At 47.0% G+C, this 20,513-nt stretch overlaps 1 long non-coding RNA gene across 1 annotated transcript in view; it reads left to right on the forward strand.

Moving 5' to 3' along the window:
* Positions 1-255: 255 nt before the first annotated feature.
* Positions 256-20,513, forward strand: part of LOC126235802 (uncharacterized) — a 96,808-nt gene continuing 76,550 nt past the window's right edge. The window contains exon 1 of the long non-coding RNA XR_007544815.1: positions 256-392. This is a non-coding gene — a long non-coding RNA (uncharacterized LOC126235802). The remainder of the gene's footprint in view (positions 393-20,513) is intronic.

The raw sequence follows: 20,513 nt of genomic DNA on the forward strand, positions 1-20,513 counted from the left end.
TTTTTTTTAAAAAAGGCTTATTTAAAATCCAAAAATTTTAGCACTGCTGCTATGGCTAATTGATATTTCGTTATTTTTACCGGGTTATTAGTAAAGAATAAAACAACTGTTACCGAAAAATACCGGTTATTCAGAACTAAAATACCGGCCGGCGCTTCCCATCCTTAAGCGGAGTGGCGTGTGTCGACGGCGCGTATGGAAGGAAGGGCCAGCTGAGGCCGCGGCGCCGTCAGCGCAGCCAGAGCCGCGCGTAGTGTTGCGTCAGCCGGGGACGCGGCCTCGGTGACGCCCGCCACTGTGATAGCCGGCAGCGGCTGCCCGCCCAGCGGGCGGGAAGCACAGCAAAGCACACCGCGACCGGCCCCACAACGCGCCACCGCGAGAAAAATCAGGTGCGTACTTACAGCGTCCGTAGACGATCAAACAATTTGCCAAACCCACGTGGTTGTCAGATTACTTTGGCAGTTTGTTTCTTTCTTTGACGCGTTTGAGAGAGATTTTGATTGGCTGCAGATTTGACAAACAAGAATGACGATTTCAGGTGTGCCGCAGGTGAGTGTCGTAGGACCGTTGCTATTCACAATATACATAAATGACCTTGTGGATAACATCGTAAGTTCAAATGGTTCAAATGGCTCTGAGCACTATGGGACTTAACTTCTGAGATCATTATTCCCCTAGAACTTAGAACTACTTAAACCTAACTAACCTAAGGACATCACACACATCCATGCCCGAGGCAGGATTCGAACCTGCGAGCGCAGCGGTCTCGTGGTTCCAGACTGTAGCGCCTAGAACCGCTCGGCCACTCCGGCCGGCATCGTAGGTTCACTGAGGCTTTTTGCGGAGGATGCTGTAGTATATCGAGAGGTTGTAACAGTGGAAAATTGTACGGAAATGCAGGAGGATCTGCAACGAATTGACGCAAGGTGCAGGGAATGGCAATTTAATCTCATTGCAGACAAGTGTAATATGCTGCGAATACATAGAAAGAAAGATCCTTTATCATTTAGCTACAACATAGCAGGTCAGCAGCTGGAAGCAGTTAATTCCATAAATTATCTGAATTATCTGGGAGTAGGCATTAGGAGTGATTTAAAATGGAATGATCATATAAAGTTGACCGTCGGTAAACCAGATGCCAGACTGAGATTCATTGGAAGAATCCTAAGGAAATGTAATCCGAAAACAAAGGAAGTAGGTTACAGTACACTTGTTCGCCCACTGCTTGAATATTGCTCACCACTGTGGGATCCGTACCACACAGGGTTGATAGAAGAGATGTTGTTGTTGTGGTCTTCAGTCCTGAGACTGGTTTGATGCAGCTCTCCATGCTACTCTATCCTGTGCAAGCTTCTTCATCTCCCAGTACCTACTGCAACCTACATACTTCTCAATCTGCTTGACGTATTCATCTTTTGGTCTCCCTCTACGATTTTTACCCTCCACGCTGCCCTCCAATACTAAATTGGTGATCCCTTGATGCCTCAGAACATGTCCTACCAACCGATCCCTTCTTCTAGTCAAGTTGTGCCACAAACTTCTCTTCTCCCCAATCCTATTCAATACCTCCTCATTAGTTATGTGATCTACCCATCTAATCTTCAGCATTCTTCTGTAGCACCACATTTCGGAAGCTTCCATTCTCTTCTTGTCTAAACTATTTGTCGTCCATGTTTCACTTCCATACATGGCTACACTCCATACAAATACTTTCACAAACGACTTCCTGACACTTAAATCTATACTCGATGTTAACAAACTTCTCTTCTTCAGAAACGCTTTCCTTGCCATTGCCAGTCTACATTTTATATACTCTCTACTTCGACCATCATCAGTTATTTTGTACCCCAAATAGCAAAACGCCTTTACTACTTTAAGTGTCTCATTTCCTAATCTAATTCCGTCAGCATCACCCGACTTAATTCGACTACATTCCATTATCCTCGTTTTGATTTTGTTGATGTTCATCTTATATCCTCCCTTCAAGACACTATCCATTCCGTTCAACTGCTCTTCCAAGTCCTTTGCTGTCTCTGACAGAATTACAATGTCATCGGCGAACCTCGAAGTTTTTATTTCTTCTCCATGGATTTTAATTCCTACTCCGAATTTTTCTTTTGTTTCCTTCACTGCTTGCTCAAGACACAGATTGAATAACATCGGGGAGAGGCTACAACCCTGTCTCACTCCCTTCCCAATCACTGCTTCCCTTTCATATCCCTCGACTCTTATAACTGCCATCTGGTTTCTGTACAAATTGTAAATAGCCTTTCGCTCCATGTATTTTACCCCTGCCACCTTCAGAATTTGAAAGAGAGTATTCCAGTCAACATTGTGAAAAGCTTTCTCTAAATCTACAAATGCTATAAACGTAGGTTTGCTTTCCTTAATCTAGCTTCTAAGATACGTCGTAGGGTCAGTATTGCCTCACGTGTTCCCATATTTCTACGGAATCCAAACTGATCTTTCCCGAGGTCGACTTCTATCAGTTTTTCCATTCGTCTCTAAAGAATTCGCGTTAGTATTTTGCAGCAGAGACTTATTAAACTGATAGTTCGGTAATTTTCACATCTGTCAACACCTGTTTTCTTTGGGATTGGAATTATTACATTCTTCTTGACGTCTGAGGGTATTTCACCTGTCTCATACATCTTGCTCACCAGATGGTAGAGTTTTGTCAGGACTGGCTCTCCCAAGGCTGTCAGTAGTTCTAAGGGAGTGTTGTCTACTCCCGGGGCCTTGTTTCGACTTAGGTCCTTCAGTGCTCTGTCAAACTCTTCACGCAGAATCATATCTCCCATTTCATCTTCATCTACATCCTCTATCATTTCCGTAATATTGCCCTCAAGTACATCGCCCTTGTATAGATCCTCTATATACTCCTTCCACCTCTCTGCTTTCCCTTCTTTGCTTAGAACTGGGTTTTTCATCTGAGCTCTTGATATTCATACAATTGGTCCTCTTTTCGCCAAAGGTCTCTTTAATTTTCCTGTAGGCAGTATCTATCTTACCCCCAGTGACATCAGCTTCTACATCCTTACATTTGTCCTCCAGCCATGTCTGCTTAGCCATTTTACACTTCCTGTCGATCTCATGTTTGAGACGTTTGTCTTCCTTTTTGCCTGCTTCATTTACTGCATGTTTGTGTTTTCTCCTTTCATCAATTAAATTCAATATTTCTTCAAAAATGGTTCAAATGGCTCTGAGCACTATGGGACTCAACTGCTGAGGTCATTAGTCCCCTATAACTTAGAACTAGTTAAACCTACCTAACCTAAGGACATCACAAACAACCATGCCCGAGGCAGGATTCGAACCTGCGACCGTAGCGGTCTTGCGGTTCCAGACTGCAGCGCCTTTAACCGCACGGCCACTTCGGCCGGCAATATTTCTTCTGTTACCCAAGGATTTCTACTAGCCCTTGTCTTTTCACCTACTTGATCCTCTGCTGCCTTCACTACTTCGTCCCTCAAAGCTACCCATTCCACTTCTGCAGTATTTCTTTCCCCCATTCCTGTCAATTGTTCCCTTATGCTCTCCCTGAAACTCTGTACAACCTCTGGTTTAGTCAGTTTATCCAGGTTCCATCTCCTTAAATTCCCGCCTTTTTCTAGTTTCTTCATTTTAATCTACAGTTCATAACTAATAGATTGTGGTCAGAGTCCACATCTGCTCCTGGAAATGTCTTACAATTTGAAATCTGGTTCCTAAATCTCTGTCTTACCATTATATAATCTATCTGAAACCTGTCAGTATCTCCAGGCTTCTTCCGTGTATACAACCTTCTTTTATGATTCTTGAACCAAGTGTTAGCTATGATTAAGTTTTGCTCTGTGCAAAATTCTACCAGGCCGCTTCCTCTTTCATTTCTTACCCCCAATCCATAGTCACCTACTACGTTTCCTTCTCTACCTTTTCCTACTACCGAATTCCAGTCACCCATGACTATTAGATTTTCGTCTCCCTTCACTATCTGAATAATTTCTTTTATTTCATCATACATTTCTTCAATTTCTTCGTCATCGTCGGAGCTAATTGGCATATAAACTCGTACTACTGTAGTAGGCGTGGGCTTCCTGTCTATCTTGGCCACAATAATGCGTTCACTATGCTGTTTGTAGTAGCTTACCCGCACTCATATTTTTTTATTCATTATTAAACCAACTCCTGCATTACCCCTTTTTGATTTTGTGTTTATAACCCTGTATTCACCTGACCAAAAGTCTTGTTCCTCCCGCCACCGACCTTCACTAACTCCCACTATATGTAACTTTAACCTATCCATTTCTCTTTTTAAATTTTCTAACCTACCTGCCCGATTAAGGGATTTGACATTCCACGCTTCGAACCGTAGAACGCCAGTTTTCTTTCTCCTGATAACGACGTCCTCTTGAGTAGTCCCCGCCCGGAGATCCGAATGGAGGACTATTTTACCTCCGGAATATTTTACCCAAGAGGATGCCATCATCATTTAACCATACAGTAAAGCTGCATGCCCTCGGGAAAAATTACGGCTGTAGTTTCCCCTTGCTTTCAACCGTTCGCAGGACCAGCACAGCAAGGCCGTTTTGATTAGTGTTACAAGGCCAGATCAGTCAATCGTCCAGACTGTTGCCCCTGAAACTACTAAAAAGGCTGCTGCCCCTCTTCAGGAACCACACGTTTGTCTGGCCTCTCAACAGATACCCCTCCGTTGTGGTTGCACCTACGGTACGGCTATCTGTATCGCTGAGGCACGCAAGCCTCCCCACCAACGGCAAGGTCCATGGTTCATGGGAGTAGATAGAAGATGGGGGGGGGGGGATAGAAGAGATGGAGAAGATTATAGATAAACTCCAGTGGAAGACTCTACAGGAGAGACGCTCAGTAGCTCGGTACGGGCTTTTGTTGAAGTTTCGAGAACATACCTTCACCGAGGAGTCAAGCAGTATAAATATGCCCCCTCCTACGTATATCTCGCGAAGAGACCATGAGTATAAAATCAGAGAGATTAGAGCCCACACAGAGGCATACCGACAATCTTTCTTTCCAGGAAGAATACGAGACTGGTATAGAAGGGAGAACCGACAGAGGTACTTAAAGTACCCTCCGCCACACACCGTCAGGTGGCTTGCGGAGTATGGATGTAGATGTAGATATAGATTTAGCCTTGCGTTTGTCAGATGAAAGCTAGTTGTTTGCCGGACTTCGAAGATGATGGGCCGTACAAATGTCGATGTTTCGCCACGCCTTTCGAAAGAAAAAGAATTTCTATTACAGTTTATTTCTTTGTGTCGTGAGTCTCCACAATTGTGGAAACTAAGATCAAAGGTTTATATGGATAAAAACGACCGATCTCCTGCCATTACCAAAATGGTAGAGGGGAGAATGTTGTACCTTGGAACACTTCTCATACTTCTGCCTCTACTCAGTCCTGTAACAGAATGCATTTTATTATTCCATTTTTATATGGTGGCATTCACTTTTTATGTTCTCTACACTTATACTAAAATTTCAAAAATTGCTCCGGAAAATTAAGGTTTTTTTTTCCCAAATGTGACTGTATCTACTTTTCAGTGTGAGGTCGAAGTAATTCTAACAAGTTATTAAAATTTTGACTGTCCTTTCAGAGTGCAAGAAATGCTCTTCCTCTGCATTGGTAGCCTTTACCACCAGTTTTGGAATACTTCGCGACACCATATGCGCAACGTGACACTGCTTTAAAAGTGACGTTAAAGTTGACAAACTTGTTTAACGAATTCGAGGGTAGAAACAGCAAATGTGACAAACAATTTTGATTGTTTACGCGGGCCTTTAAGGACACGGACATGAACCATCTCCCAGGCACTTGATAGTGAATTGCAGAGTTATCATGTAGATGCAGATCCATGAGAGAAGATAGCGAAAACATTCCAGGTTGGTCCATATTTTGCCAGTACTTCCGAGGAGTGCTCACAAAGCTCTGATTATCACCTCGAAGAAAGGCAGCTGCCACCATCAAACTTGGTTTTGGCGTCAGTTATTCGCTACGTACTGACCTTTCATCACCATTCATATTCCCCAACTATGGATGACATGCCGCAAAACTTGTTTGCAGAAGTCTGCATTTTGGCTGTTCACGAAAATTCCACCTCGAAAATCACTTTCTTGTCATTCTGGAAATGCTAGCCATGCAATGGTATTTCTATCCAAAGAAAGAGGGAAAAGTGATTCGATAGCATGTCAGGAGAATATGGGGATGAACAAGAATCCGATAGCCCAAGGAAACAGCATGTTTGACTGAGTATGGTGTAGAAAGAGCTCGAGTGTTGTCATCGAGCAAAAGCATCCCTTAGATTTACCCCTTATGAGGATAATGTGTTCTGATACAGCTGCAACATTTGCCTCTGTTCAGCGTGTTTTTTTGAAAGGAAGTGACTAATCGCGGAACTCAGCGGGTACCGACATGCGTCATTTATTTATTTATTTTTGTATCAAGTTCCATGGGACATTGGGAGCCTTAGCTACTTGATCATGGGAGGAGTCATCTGATTACAATTTATAAACAAAAGAACTAAAGAATTAATAAATTATCAAAAAATTGTGAGAGGGTTTGTGAATAAATAATACACTACAAAGAAAAGTTGTGAACTACTGTAAGGGACGCCTCTGTAGAATAGTAGGAGTGTGTAAGAAAGAAACTTTTCTACTTGGATTTGGGGCTTAGGTTTTATCACTCAGTTTTTTCAGTCTGTTGGCAGCCTACTGGAAATGAAAGCTGATGAATAGAGCACGCTTTTCTGCACACCCTTCAGGAAGTGTCATCAAAGTGCATGTCGTTTTCCGTCTTGCGTCCACTGAATGAATTTTACAGTTTTTTTCCTGAATGAGTCAACAGGGCGAACAGGCTTGGATGGTGGGGTCATGTTACACGCATGGGAGAAGCAAGGTTACCCAAGAGACTCATGTGTTCAGCAGTAGAGGGTAGGAGGAGTCGGGGTAGACCAAGGAGAAGGTACCTGGATTCGGTTAAGAATGATTTTGAAGTAATAGGCTTAACATCAGAAGAGGCACCAATGTTAGCACTGAATAGGGGATCATGGAGGAATTTTATAAGGGGGACTATGCTCCAGACTGAACGCTGAAAGGCATAATCAGTCTTAAATGATGATGATGGTGATGATGTTAATATTGTCAACAAGAAATTCCACAACGGAATATACAGGGGCTGGATAAAAATATGTAATAACCACGAGACATGCATGTTTGAACATCAGTGCGGATGCTACTCAAGCCTGAAGGTTGCGCTGTTGTATTTGATCACGGACGGCAGTATCTTCAATACTTTGCAAGTGTTAGCCGTGGTCAGAATAGTATTCTGTGTAGTTGTGAGTGCGTTATGTCATAGCTAAGAGCAGTCGAACCTGGGAAAACTCTTGATGTTCGTCTGTTGGGCGCCTCCTTAACCAGGGAAGCCGAAGTGTATCCTGTTTCAAGAGGCACCACCTCGAAGATTTATACCTCATACAGGGAACGTAGAAAACCATCATCCGCCAAGTCACAACGCAGACGAAAGTGTGTTGAGTGACCGTGACGGACTGTCATTGAAGAGTTCTGTGAGGAAGAATGAGAGGACGACAGGTGCAAAAGTCACTGCACAACCCAATGTCGCACTCGTGAACCCTGTTCAGCACCAAAACAACACGAAGGGAGCTCCATAAGCAGGCAATTGCACTGCGAGCTGGAATTTCAGAACTATGCCCGTAACGAAAAAACGTGGTGCCGATGCCGTAAAACCTCTTCTATGACTCTTCTATGAAACAATGGAAGAATGTCATTTGGCCAGATAAGTCTTATTTCACACTGCTCGAACAGTCTACAGGTGTACTTCCGGTCCAGGGTATCCAACAGTCACAGTATTTCGGCGATCAGACATGTCGCCATCGTCATGTCCACTGACGAACTGAGATCCAGAGGATCTTTTTATTTTTTATTTTTTTAGCACATTTCATTCCTTCCCATAGGGGGAAGGCGGGCCTTACTAGAGCTTGCTTTGCTCTTTTTCGGTCGAGGGTGTACAGGGGACATCATTTGGTTGTTTTATTTTATGGGGGGGGGGGGGGGGGTACTTGTATCTCCCAGTTGGGAATTTATTTGCAGGAAGTTCGGGGGACAGCTCCGGTATTCACCTTACGGCCTGAGGAAGACCTGCGAAACCCGGCCAGAGCTGCTGGTGTTGTTGCCACCTTTGGTTGTTGTTTCTTCTCATTCCATGTGTTCCTCTTCCAGTCAGTTGCGGCGGAAGTTGGAGTAGCTTTCGGTTCTTCGCCGTCGCTTCTCCTCTTCGTCCCGGAGGCGAACTTCTTCCTCTTCTCTCCTCTTGATCGGTCGGAATACCAGCCAGCTGCACTGATCCCTGTTTCGCCCTTTATGATTTGGGCATGGTTCTTCCATGATCTCGAGGTCAATTATGTATCTGCTGTCTGTGATGACTTCTTTCGTCATCACTTCTTGGTCGATCAGCGTGGCGCGGTTTGTCTGCAGGGCTTGGTCTCTTGCAACAGACGGTTGTGATTCTGTTTATACCACCACCGCTGCCATTCGCAACTTGCTCTCGAATGCCTCCCGCAGCATGAGGCAGGCAGCTTCCATCTCCGCATGCAGCGCCATCTTGAAGTGCGTTTCCGCTTCTTTCAGTGCGGCTTCGATAGATGCGTGCGACTCTTCTTTGCTGCTGTCCTCTCGTGAGCCGCCTTCTGCCACTGCGGCGTCTTCGACTTTTCGGCGGTCTGGCGCCTTCCGACGTCGCCTGTTCGCGGTCGGCCGGTTGCCCCTTTGCCACTCTCACTGCGGTGGGGGCGGCTGTCCGCTCAGGTGCACAGCTTGTTGCCATCTCGTTGTTTCTCTGCGCTGGGGAAGAGCGTCAGGATTTCTTGCGTCTTCTTCTCCGTCGTCTCTTGTTTTGGCCTTGTTATGTTCTCCAGGCGCAGCTCGCTGCGCGTTGTCGTTTTTGGCACGGTCCGCAAAAGCCTTGGAGCCATGCCAACTGGCCACGTGCAGCCCGCCACAGCGGTGGTCTTGTGCATGTGTGGCTGTCACGATTGCCAGCGCCCTTGACACAGGTTGACTGGTTGCGGCAGTATTTTGCCACATGCCCTTCTTGTTGGCACTTAAAGCACTGAGGCCTGGTGTCCAGTTCCTCAGGCAGAGGATCCATCGTCACGTCGAATCCCAGGATGCTGTTCATGCCTGGTGCGTTCACGGCCAGGATGAATAGTGGAGGTCTTCTGCTGTCGGTTCGGTTGTGTAGCTTTACCGCTACGTCTCCGAACCCGTCGTCTCGTAGTGCTCTCTGTACCATATCCTCGGAGCACAGCCAGGGAAGTCCTCTAAGGAGGGCCTTGATGGTTTCTTTCTTCTCTTTTGGCTGGGGCTTCTCTTGGGCCGGCGCTCTGTATGTCTCCAGGATAGGTGTGAACACCTTGAAGTCATAGATGCAACTCGGTTGCACTTACAGTAAGGTGTTATTATCCAGACACTTCACCTTCAGGGGGCCTGTTGCAACGTTCTTCAGTTTGCCGTATATATCCCACCAATCGTCCCGGCATCGGATGTAGATCGGTGGTGGCGGCAGCGTGAGGTCGTTGATAGCTTGTTCTTCTTCATGTGTTCTTCTCCGTCGTTCGCCAAGTTTTCCTACGCGGCGGATACTTCGATCGACGAACTCCTTGTTTCTGCGTTCCTATTCTTATTCGATTTTCTGCGCATGGTGCAGTGCGCGCTTTACACAACAATTTTGCACTTGCCGTTAGAACGACAACACGACAATTTGCTGTGTGCGCGCACTTTTCACCTAGCAATTCCACTGCTCTGCCTCTGCACTAGCGAGCGCTCGCCTACAGCAACCCTCTCGCCATGGCTGCACAAGCGGAACTGGGAAGTGTCAAAGACGATCTCGGTTGCAGAAGGCCAGCATATACCAGATACCGTGTCAGTGTGGGAATACTTACATTGGACAGACAGTGCGCTCCACCGAAGATCGTTGCCGAGAACATGACAGGCACACTCGACTTAGGAACCTCAACAAGTCGGCGGTCGCAGACCACTGTTTGTCCGAAAATCACGAAGTGGACTACCAACATACCAGGGTCTTGGCACAGACATCTAAATACTGGGACAGCGTCGTTAGAGAGGCTATCGAAATTCGTTCCAGGGACGGACTCATCAACCGAGATTGTGGTTATAAACTCAGCAAGGCGTGGGAACCAGCATTGAGTCTAATTAAAAAGACGTTCAGCAAAGATAACGAACGGGCGACCAGGGCGGACGAGTCACTTACTCTGACGCCACCACAGACGCCGACGCCAGCGTCTCAGCGACCGACGACGCGCGGCCGCGGGCGCGGACCGCATAGAGAACGCCTCGCAGGGGGAGGGGATTTAAGACCGCCGTCCGCCCTCAGGAGCTCAGTTCGGCAGCGCACCTGACGATGGCGACGTGTCTGATCACCGCAATATTGTGCCCGTTGGACGCTATGGACGCGCACATTCCTTGAAGTCATAGTCAAAAGAAGAGCGGATGGCACCCCCGGCCACGGGGTATACAGGAAGAAAATGCCCTTCAGTCCGGAACCGCGCTGCTGCTGCAGTCGCAGGTTCGAATCCTGCCTCGGGCATGGATGTGTGCGATGTCCTTAGGTTAGTTAGGTTTAAGTAGTTCTAAGTCTAGGGGACAGATGACCGCAGATGCAAGAAACGCGCCGGGAGAAACTGGAGAAACACATTATTTCACACTGTTTCCAAATTACGGCCGAGTTTACGTCTCAAGAGTGAAACACGGCGGGGGTTCTTCGGTGATGATTTGGGCAGCAATGTAGCGTTACAGCCAAGGATTATGTGACCATTCTGGCTGATCAGTTCCATTCCATGGTACAATGTTTTTTCCCCAGTGGTGATGGTGCGTTCCAAGAGGGCAGGACCCACTTCACATACCTCGCGTGTTCCAGGACTGGTTTTGTGAGTACGACCATGAATTGTTGCATCCTCTGTAGATACCATAGTTACCAGATCGCAATATTTTCTAGACTTTGTTGACTGGTTTGACAAGAAGGGAACGTGATCGCTATTCCTCCTCCATCATCGTTACCTAAATTGCCACTATTTTCCAGGAAGAACGGTACAAGATTCCCTTGAAAACTCTGCAGGACCTGTATTTGTCCATTCAGAGACTCTTGTTTTGAATGCTGATGGGTTTCCGACACCGTATTAGGCATGGTAATGTGTATTGTTTTTGGTGTTTCCGTGTTGTGTTCCACCTCTTCTGTGTACAGGAATGGCAGAGTTAGAATTCCGAGACAGCTGAACAGCGGCCTACACGAAGTCCGTTAACAGATCAGTCTGATTGACCTTTCTTGGGTTAAGCCGGCCGCGTAGGTCTAGCGGTTCTAGGTGCGCAGTCCGGAACCGCGCGACTGCTACGGTCGCAGGTTCGAATCCTGCCTCGGGCATGGATGTGTGTGATGTCCTTAGGTTAGTTAGGTTTAAGTCGTTCTAAGTTCTAGGGGACTGATGACCACAGATGTTAAGTCCCATAGTGCTCAGAACCATTTTTTCTTGGGTTAAGAATCTTCTTGATGAGGGCGCATATAAGATAAGAAAGTGAAAGTAAGAAAAGTAAACCTACCTTCTAGTTTCAGTGTCAGGACCGTGCAGATCACCCTTATAGTTCTGCGCAGGATCTTGAATGCGATACGTCCAAAAAAAAAGTCCTCAGTCCTAAGAATTTAAAATGATAGACGTAACTGACTTCGAGAACCGGGAACAATAAAATTGCCCTTTTACAAGAGTTCTGCGGAACAAACTGTATACACTGCGTTATACTGCAGTACAGCAAAATATCGTACGAAATGAAAACTGGTTTTCATTTTTTCCACTGATTGTACCGTTTGTGACACGATCTCTACTTCTCTTAGTTCTTAACATTCTTAACAGACGGTTGGTCTGCCACTTCTTCTTCTTAATACAGACGTTCCACCACAGTGGAAACGTCTGTGCCAACTAACCACACCACCACTGTGTCATATGGGAGTGCGTTGCTGCTGTACACTTCTACCGAATGCTGGACAGTTGCGATCGCCGACATTTGCGATCCCTCAGGCAAGGGAGTCCCTTCCTCGTTCTCGTTGTGTCCGCTTTCAAGTCGCCGTCTCCCCATCTTGCCCGACACAGCCAGTGTACCAATTGCCTCCTCCTTCGACACCTTCCCTTCCCCAAATCATCCTGGCAAAAGAAAATACTGATATAATTATTGACGTTGCCCCACGAGATATGTTACTGGAAAAAAATTAGTATACACTTTTAGAGCTTTCCAATTCTCTTAAATCTTATTGTTGCGTAAGTGCATATGGAGTACATGAAACGCTTACTGAGCCGTGCGTGGCTCATGTTCGTGCCATCTATTATTTAACATCTTGTTTTTAGCGTACGGCCTCCTCGTGATTTTAATTTCTTTTACTGGTGTCACTGAATTGCTGTCTTGCCTGCCCGTGAGTGGCAGCAGCAGCGCGTATCGATATTAGCCCTGCCGTATTATCTTTGTTGTACGGCTATTACTTCTCGGTCGTCGTGGGCTGGAGATCGCACGTGGTAGTCGTTGAGTTGGAACGCGGCAGAAGTGCAGTTGGGACGCAGCAGCAGTCGGGGACGGAGCGCTAGGGAGGCGCGGACAGCCAGTACTCGCCGACCGCTCGCGACACAGGATGAACTGTCCGACGGACAGAGGTGGCAGCGGGGTCGGTCGTGGGTCGGTCGTTCAGTTGGTCGCCTCTTTGGGCGACGTGTGCTTGGTCTTTCTGAATATGGGCAATGACTTTCATGCAGGACCTAATGTAGCCAGTCTCTTCATAATTTTCTTAATTCTGTCTATTCTGACGTCCAGCTTCAAGTATTTCTTCTTCCTTCTTCCTCTTCTTCCCTTCAAGAAGCTGGTGAGCTCCGATTCCTTCTTGAGGCACTCCACCAAATGTGTGATTGTAGGGGATGAGATGCAATAACATTATTTATTTTTTTCTGCCACTCTTCCACATCATTCGTCGTTTGGTGCTTTTCCATAGCAATTACACGTTGCTTTGAGGATATCCAGTTGTCCACAAAGTAGTCAGGAGAGAGTCATTCGTTACCAGGAGCTTTTGCATGAAGGGCCGATATCGCAGCTGCCTCAAAATCGACGTTCACTTTTCTAGGACACCACTCAAGAACTGCTTGTTTAATCTGACGAAACAGGCGACCATGTGTGGCTTTCTTCTTATTAGGGAGCAGTGCAAATGGAGCAGGAAGAATGTTTGTTTCGTCGCTCGGGCCTCCTAAATTCACGTGTTTGAAATACATTTGGACAAACTGCTTCCGCCAACTCTTAAATGTCCTATCCATGAAAATTGGGAAGTGGTTTTTAAGCGTTCTTTTCCTTTGTTCCCTTTAAAAATTATTATCCTCTCCTCTACCCTATCGTCTTCTACAAGAAAAACACTGCCATCTCCCGTTTTTAAGAGAGCTTCATGAAGATTAGTTTCAAAAGAGTTCTTGGGCTTTTGTTGGTTTCCCTTCATAGATTCTGAGTTAGGCATCACTGTAGCAAATACAGAAACTTTATTATGAAAATTTCCCATTTCATCGCCGTGTATCTCGGATAATTGCGTAGTTATTTGTCGAGCCCTCTTCTTTGCTATCCCCACTTACTTCTTCACTTTTAGAGCTGCATCGCAAGGTAAATTGGAGCAGATAGCATCGTTGGCAGGGAGGCACCATCCAGGGAAGTTCGGCTGCCAAGCGCAACTGTTATTTCAGTCGACGCCACATTGGGCGACTTGCGCGCCGGTGGTGAGGATGAAACGATGATAGAGGACAACGCAACACCCAGTCCCCGAGCGGATAAAATCTCCAACCCGGCCGAGAACCGAACCCGGGCCCGCTTGCATGGGAGGCGAGCAAGTTACCACCCAGCTAAGCAGGCGGACTGCAGCACGAGGTGACCCACAGAGATATTCTGATCCTTTAAACACTTCCCCGTTTTTCGAATGCATCGTTACCTTGCAATGAACCGATGTTTGGCGTAAGACACCCGCGTTACACCTACTTTGGATTCCTTCACTACACGATATGCGTAACCACTCTACTGAACAGAACGCCTGCCCTTGGTCGTTCTAACAACTTCCATACTGATGGTCGCACTAGGAACTTCGGAAGCAAAATGAGTTTAAGGACTTGTGATTCGACCAGCGTTCGTTATTCCTTCGGAGCAGGTACAACCGTAAATGTGTGGACACTGTTCAGGGGAATTCCAGGGGTTGGACGGTGGGGGAGCAGGAGGAGAAAAGTGTACCCAACCGTTCGTAGCAAGTAAAACCAAAAATGTCGGGAGTCGCAAGTATTCGCGTTCCCATGTGTACGGATATCCTTCCACCAACTCTGAATGGAGAGTTGCATCATTTTTACCCTTTAAATGCAAATGATGAAATGCGGCATGGTACTCCATTTTGTGCGTAGACTGCGCCATTTTACCTTGACTCCCGTAGCGGTGAGCTACGGTGCCGTGGTGCGTGGACTTCCACGATTACAGGCATTGCACCTGGAAAAAAATAATCACGCAACTTATTATTTTCGAAGCAGTAATTTAAACCGATGACAATCATTGTTATTTTCAGAAGGGTGCGGTAGCTGCCTCTTCCTTCTTTGCGGGGAGTGAAAAGCTTATGTTTCATACTGTCCTCGTTACATGCTGCAAACACTTTGATCTGTAAAGTAAATTTGTACGGCATTGTTGATCGGGAGGGGGGGGGGGAGGGTTGAAGTATCGAAGCCAGCCCGTTTATGATACCGATGTCGACGGGACGTTAAACCTTACGTCTATTTCTACATCTATACTCCGCAAGCCACCTTACGGTGTATGGCGGAGGAGACTTTGTGTACCAGTTTCACTTCCCCATTTTGCTGTTCCAGTCGCGTATGGCTCACGAAAGAATAATTGATGGTAAAGCCTCTGTGTGGGCTCGAATCTCTCTAATTTTATCTTCGTGGTCTTTCCGCAGATACACGTAGGAGCGAGACATATAACAGTAGACCGTACTGTGATGCAGGACGGCACTCTTGCAGCGTCTGCCACAGGAACTGACTGAGCATCTCCGTGACGTTTTCGCTTTTAATAACTGAACCTGTAACGAAACACACTGCTCTTCTTGGATATTCTCTATTTTCGCTATCAGTCCTATCTGGTATGGGTCCCAGACTAACCAGCAATATTCAACTATTGGACGACGAATGTTTTGTTGATGGATTTCATTTCATGAAGATTATTCCAACGGATCTCAGTCTGGAATCTGCCCTTCCCGCGATTAATTTCATGTAGCCGTTCCAATTCAGATCGTTCCGTAGCATACTCCTAGATGTTTTATGGAAGTAACTGCTTCCAGTGATTGTTTTGCAATCCTGTAATTATGCGCTAAATGCTGTTACTATCTGTGTATTCGCAATACGTTACTTTTATGTTGAGGGTCAGATGCCACTCCTTGCATTAAGAGCCGGTCCTCTGCAGGTCTTCCTGCATTTCGGTACAATTTTCTGGCATTGCGACTTCTGTGTACAGAACAGTATCAGCCAGCCGAATTTTCTTTTACGTCTCTCCGTTGAGAATGAAATGCTGCGTTCTATTTGGTAGAAACTCTTCAATACAATCACATGGTCTGATATTCCGTACGCTAGTATTTTGTTCATTAGACTGCAGTGCGTAATGGTTTCAAGCCCTAATCTTCCTTTATGAACCGTCGTTGTGCGCTCCTAAACCACACACTCACAGCCTTTATACTCTTATGAGCAGACCATCGTCAGAGCTGTTGCCAGCGAAATGCGATAATAGCGGCGCTGACGGCGGTGTCCTGAGTTTCGCAATGGCTGCGCCCTCACGGATGGAAGAATAATTTCAAGCTCTCTTCGCTCTCCTGTGGGGGTACCCTATAAATGTTCTCTAAATAACTGTTCTCTAAATTTACTCCACAGCTTTTCGCGAAAACTACGTCGTCTTTCTTCAAACGGTTCAAATGGCAATAAGCACTATGGGACTTAACATCTGAGGTCATCAGTCCCCTGGACTTAAAACTACTTAAACCTAACTAACCTAAGGACAGCACACACATCCATGCCCAAGGCAGGATTCGAACCTACGACCGTAGAAGCAGCGCGGTTCCGGACTGAAGCGCCTAGAAACGCTCGGTCGCAGCGGCCGGCCGTCTTTCTTCCAAGGATTCCCATTTCAGTTCTGCGAGCATTCTGTTAAACTTTCATAAGTTGTATAGCTACGGCCGTTACCTTCCTAACAGCGTGTCTCTGAATTCGTTCGATGCCTGATGTTGTGCCTACTAGATATGGAATCCAAACGCTGCAACAATAGTATAGAACTGGAAGGACTAACAGCCTGTACACCATATCTTTTACAGATGCGCGGTACTTTCACAGAATCCTTCCGTCAATTTTCGGTCTTCCATTCTACTTCCATTGCGTAGGAAATGTTGTGTACGTCTTTTTGCACACCAGGAAGGAGAGTTGGGTTACACGATGGTGCGGCAACTGTCGTGATAGGAAACCTCGACAGGGACAGAAAAGATTAGCGAACAAGTTAACATAAGAAACAGAAGATATAATTACATTGTATTTCTTGAAGTGAATGAAGACTTTACAAATAATACTGTAAGGAACACAGCCCAGCTATTACAACAGCAACAACGATGGAGTTGGAGCATCGACTCGAGTGAATTGAGCCACTTCCGCCGGCCACACTATACTGAAAAGCCAAAGAAACTGCTACACCTGCCTAATGTCGTGTAGGGGCCCCGTGTGCAAGCAGAAGTGCCGCAACATGTCGTGTCATTGACTCGACTAATGTCTGAAGTAGTGCTGGAGGGAACTGACACCATGAATCCTACAGGGCTCTCCATAAATCCGTAAGAGTGGGAAGGAGTGGAGGTCTCTTCTGAACACCATGTTGCAAGACATCCCAGATATGCTCAATAATGTTCATGTCTGGGGAGTTTGGTAGCCAGCGGAAGTCTTTAAACTCAGAAGAGCGTTCCTAGAGCCACTCTGTAGCAATTCTGGACGTGTGGGGTGTCGCATTGTCCTACTGGAATTGCCCAAGTCCGTCGGAATGCACAATGGACAGGAATGGATGCAGGTGATCAGACAGGATGCTTACGTACATGTCACCTGCCAGACTCGTATGTAGACGTTATCAGGGGTCCCATATCACTCCAACTGCACTCACAACACGCCATTACAGAGCTTACACCTGCTTGAACAGTCCCCTGCCGATATACAGGGTCCATGGATTCATGAGGTTGTCTCCATACCCGTACAAGTCCATCCACTCGATAGAATTTGAAACGAGACTCGTCCGACCGGCAACATGTTTCCAGTCATCAGCAGTCCAATGTCGGTGTTGACGGGCCCAGGCGAGGCGTAAAGCTTTGTGTTGTGCAGTCATCAAGGGTACACGAGTGGCCTTCTGCTCCGTTTGCCCGTATCGATGATGTTTCGATGAATGGTTCGCACGCTGACACTTGTTGATGGCCCAGCATTGAAATCTGCAGCAATCTGCGGAAGGGTTGCACTTCTGTCACGTTGAACGATTCTCTTGAGTCGTTGTTGTCCCCGTTCTTGCAGGATCTTTTTCCAGCCGCATCGATGTCGGGGATTTGATGCTTTTTCCGGATTCCTGATTTTCACGGTATGCACGTGAAACGGTCGCACGGCAAAATACCCACTTCATCGCTATCTAGGAGATGCTGTGTCTATCGCGCGTGCACCGATATAACGCCACGTTCAAACGCCGGCACGGTAGCTCAGCGTGTTCGGTCAGAGAGCTAGTTGGCCTCTGTAATAAAAAAACTGAGTGGGAGGATCAACAAACGAACCTTAATGGATGTCATGTGACGTCCGCAACGACCAAACCAAAAAAATACCCTCACTTAAATCTTGATAACCTGCCATTGTAGCAACAGTAACCGATCTAACAACTTCGCCATTTAACTTGTTGTGGTACATATGCGTTGCCGACCGCAGCGCTTGTTTACATATCTCTGTATGCCTATACCAGTTTCTTTGGCCCTCCAGTGTATATTGCTGTGGCGGAGGGCACTCATAATACGGAGCTACTGGAAGCGTAGCTCAGCGGGTGCGCGCGACTGGTTTCGCGAGATCCCGTGCGACCGCTATCGACATCAGATGAAAACTTGTAATTCCTTTGCTAGGACGCCTGTGGGGTGGTACTGATACGTGATACCACTGACAACATTTAGCATAGCTAACAGTCCCTTCAGCAAACAATCTGATATTGCTTCTGGCCCCATCTAATAAATACACTCCTGGAAATGGAAAAAAGAACACATTGACACCGGTGTGTCAGACCCACCATACTTGCTCCGGACACTGCGAGAGGGCTGTACAAGCAATGATCACACGCACGGCACAGCGGACACACCAGGAACCGTGGTGTTGGCCGTCGAATGGCGCTAGCTGCGCAGCATTTGTGCACCGCCGCCGTCAGTGTCAGCCAGTTTGCCGTGGCATACGGAGCTCCATCGCAGTCTTTAACACTGGTAGCATGCCGCGACAGCGTGGACGTGAACCGTATGTGCAGTTGACGGACTTTGAGCGAGGGCGTATAGTGGGCATGCGGGAGGCCGGGTGGACGTACCGCCGAATTGCTCAACACGTGGGGCGTGAGGTCTCCACAGTACATCGATGTTGTCGCCAGTGGTCGGCGGAAGGTGCACGTGCCCGTCGACCTGGGACCGGACCGCAGCGACGCACGGATGCACGCCAAGACCGTAGGATCCTACGCAATGCCGTAGGGGACCGCACCGCCACTTCCCAGCAAATTAGGTACACTGTTGCTCCTGGGGTATCGGCGAGGACCATTCGCAACCGTCTCCATGAAGCTGGGCTACGGTCCCGCACACCGTTAGGCCGTCTTCCGCTCACGCCCCAACATCGTGCAGCCCGCCTCCAGTGGTGTCGCGACAGGCGTGAATAGAGGGACGAATGGAGACGTGTCCTCTTCAGCGATGAGAGTCGCTTCTGCCTTGGTGCCAATGATGGTCGTATGCGTGTTTGGCGCCGTGCAGGTGAGCGCCACAATCAGGACTGCATACGACCGACGCACACAGGGCCAACACCCGGCATCATGGTGTGGGGAGCGATCTCCTACACTAGCCGTACACCACTGGCGATCGTCGAGGGGACACTGAATAGTGCACGGTACATCCAAACCGTCATCGAACCCATCGTTCTACCATTCCTAGACCGGCAAGGGAACTTGCTGTTCCAACAGGACAATGCACGTCCGCATGTATCCCGTGCCACCCGACGTGCTCTAGAAGGTGTAAGTCAACTACCCTGGCCAGCAAGATCTCCGGATCTGTCCCCCATTGAGCATGTTTGGGACTGGATGAAGCGTCGTCTCACGCGGTCTGCACGTCCAGCACGAACGCTGGTCCAACTGAGGCGTCAGGTGGAAATGGCATGGCAAGCCGTTCCACAGGACTACATCCAGCATCTCTACGATCGTCTCCATGGGAGAATAGCAGCCTGCATTGCTGCGAAAGGTGGATATACACTGTACTAGTGCCGACATTGTGCATGCTCTGTTGCCTGTGTCTATGTGCCTGTGGTTCTGTCAGTGTGATCATGTGATGTATCTGACCCCAGGAATGTGTCAATAAAGTTTCCCCTTCCTGGGACAATGAATTCACGGTGTTCTTATTTCAATTTCCAGGAGTGTATTTTATGTTACTCACTGGACAAACATTACTCAACCCTTGAAATGAGCACACAGCTCGCTTTGGGAAGCTGCAGATGGTGTAGAACTGATACCACGTCCTCATGTGACTCTCCGCTACTGACGAAAGGCACTGCAATGAAGTCGTATTTAGGTGTATCTGTCTGAAATCAGCCACGTACGATTTGTCGACGTGGATACGCCATAAACAGCAGAAAGGAGTCATTGTGCTTGGACTTGTCCATCACCACATCATGAATGATGTTACCCGAAGTGTTAGTTTATCAACGTGGGCTGTCTGACATGTCTACAAGTAATGGCGTACCACTCGCTGCTTTGTAAAGAAAAAGATCCCAGTCGACAGGGAGCGGATTTCTTTTTAATCGGTTTTGGCCTACTAGGTCATCATCCCACTATAATTAATGATGGCCTTGTAAAGCAGAAACTGGCAGACGAAATAAATTTGCGTTGTAGAACATTCAAAATTTTGTGTTTTTCTTTTATAATTACATGTCCTTACTGGGCCAGACAACATGGACTCGGGATGGTAGCAGACTATATGCGTGTAGTGTAGTACGAAGAATTGAAATTTTGCCTCTTTTGAAGTGATGCATGGCGTCGATTGCACCGACGTCTCAATGAGGCGTTTAATGTGCATTGTGTGGAAGGTGCAGTTGGGGCCAGTTGTGGTTCTGTTATTTGTGGGATTTTTTTTTGTTGTACCATAATTT

The sequence above is a fragment of the Schistocerca nitens genome, chromosome 2 (assembly GCF_023898315.1).
Source record: "Schistocerca nitens isolate TAMUIC-IGC-003100 chromosome 2, iqSchNite1.1, whole genome shotgun sequence".
NCBI lineage: Eukaryota > Metazoa > Arthropoda > Insecta > Orthoptera > Acrididae > Schistocerca > Schistocerca nitens.